The sequence below is a fragment of the Capricornis sumatraensis genome, chromosome 2 (assembly GCF_032405125.1).
Source record: "Capricornis sumatraensis isolate serow.1 chromosome 2, serow.2, whole genome shotgun sequence".
NCBI classification, from domain to species: Eukaryota; Metazoa; Chordata; class Mammalia; order Artiodactyla; family Bovidae; genus Capricornis; species Capricornis sumatraensis.
In genome coordinates this window covers 201,230,076-201,232,418 of record NC_091070.1, presented here as the reverse complement: position 1 = coordinate 201,232,418, position 2,343 = coordinate 201,230,076, and the positions used below count along the sequence as shown (strand labels likewise).

The 2,343-nt window shown below is 43.4% G+C and overlaps 1 pseudogene; it reads left to right on the top strand.

Moving 5' to 3' along the window:
• The first annotated feature begins 904 nt into the window (after positions 1–904).
• LOC138073688 (large ribosomal subunit protein uL22-like) lies at positions 905–1,457 on the top strand (annotated as a pseudogene).
• The last annotated feature ends 886 nt before the right edge of the window (positions 1,458–2,343 follow it).

Sequence of the window (2,343 nt, the reverse complement as noted above, 5' to 3'; positions counted from 1 at the left end):
GCTTTAAGTGGGGCTTTATTAAAAAGAATTGCAGGCTCAGTACCACCCTTAACATTTTTATCTGTCTAGTTCAAATAAGGATGGCTCTCTGCTGGGCAAAGCACCAGTTCCCAGCACAGTTCTTTAAAAGATTTAGTTCTCTCCATCTATTAAAATAGTATTCTCAAACAAAAGTAACATTAGGTCCCTTATGAAAGGAAAAATATTCATGAGGACCCCCAATGTTGCTTTGATTTATTAAACTTAATTTAACTTTCATTAATTTTATTTCATTTTTAAATTCAGAATTATATGTGTGTGTGTACATGCTCAGTAGCTTCGGTTGTGTCCGACTCTTTGCAACCCTATGTACTGTGGCCCACCAGGCTCCTCTGTCCATGGAATTCTCCAGGCAAGAATACTGGAGTGGGTTGCCATGCCCTCCCCCAAGGGATCTTCCAGACCCAGGGATTGAACTTGGGTCTCCTGCATTACAGGTGATTCTTTACTGCTGAACCATGGGGGGAGCCCCATATATATGTATGCTGCTGCTGCTGCTAAATCACTTCAGTCGTGTCCGACTCTGTGCAACCCCATAGACGGCAGCCCACAAGGCTCCCCCGTCCCTGGGATTCTCCAGGCAAGAACCCTGGAGTGGGTTACCATTTCCTTCTCCAATGCATGAAAGTGAAAAGTGAAAGTGAAGTCTCAGTCCTGTCCGACTCTTTGCGACCCCATGGACTGCAGCCTACCAGGCTGCTCCGTCCATGGGATTTTCCAGGCAAGAGTACTGGAGTGGATTGCCATTACCTTCTCCAGGGGATCTTCGCGACCCAGGGATTGAACCTGGGTCTCCTGCCTTGCAGGCAGACGCTTTAACCTCTGAGCCACCAGGGAATTAAGTGGCCTGAGATGACCCCTAAAAATGGTACGCTATTCACTTGACCCAGAAAACCCCACAAAATCATGCAAATCAAGAGGTTCAAATCTTCGTGTTCACTTTAAGAACACTCGTGAAACTGCCCAGGCCATAAAGGGTGTGCATATCCAAAAAGCCACCAAGTATCTGGAGGATGTCACTTTAAAGAAGCAATGCGTGCCATTCCGTTGTACAGTGGTGGAGTTGGTAGGTGTCCACAAGCCAAACAGTGGGGCTGGACGCAGGGACAGTGGCTCAAAAGAGTGCTGAATTTTTACTACACATGCTCAAAAATGCAGAGAGTAATGCTGAACCTAAGGGCTTAGATGTAGATTCTCTGGTCATTGAGCACATCCAAGTGAACAAAGCCCCCAAGATGCGGTGCAGGACTTACAGAGCTCACAGTCGGATCAACCCCTACATGAGCTCTCCCTGCCACATTGAGATGATCCTTACTGAAAAAGAACAGATTGTTCCTAAACCAGAAGAGGAGGTTGCACAGAAGAAAAAGATATCCCAGAAGAAACTGAAGAAACAAAAACTTATGGCCCAGGAATAAGTGCCACAAAAAATAAATGCAAATAAAAGTAAAAGTGTTGGTTGTCTTAAAAAAATAATAATAATAATTTCATGGCTGCAATCACCATCTGCAGTGATGTGTATATATATATTTTGCCACATAGTGCAGCATTCAGAATCTTAGGTCCTTGACTGGGAATCAAACTTGTGTCCTCTGCCTTGGAAGCACAGAGTCTTAACCACAAGTCCTCCAGGGAAGTCCCTATATTCAGAATATTTAATATTTTGATAGGTTAAGCAATATTGAATATAATTTAAAATACTGTTTCATGAAAATGTTCTTCTTGTTAATCACTACTGTACTTGCTGCTGATGAATTATTGCCAGTTATAATATACAAAATGAGTTTATTTTAAGCAATACCCTTCATGAATATGGTCCTGATACTATTATAGTTCATCACCTCCTGGGTTCTGCATACTTTTACTGGCCAACACATGTGTTGGTGACTCAATTCTCCTATTACCTTTCTCTGTTCAACTAGCCATGAAACTGGTTCATAGTGTTTTTTGACATCATCTGGCCCTCACTTAACTTAAAGCAGTAGTTACCTCACAGCACTAATTTGCTGTGGTGGACACAGTTAACCGACTCATCAACAGCAATTGCCCTCTTCTTCATATTAGCTAGATGCAACAGGTAAGGTAATTCAATATGAGTATAAAGCAGATGTGAAGAAGGCAATGGAAACCCACTCCAGTACTCTTGCCTGGAAAATCCCATGGACGGAGGAGCCTGGTAGGCTGCAGTCCATGGGGTCGCAAACAGTCGGACAGGACTGAGTGACTTCACTTTCACTTTTCACTTTCATGCATTGGAGAAGGAAATGGCAACCCACTCCAGTGTTCTTCCTGGAGAATCCCAGG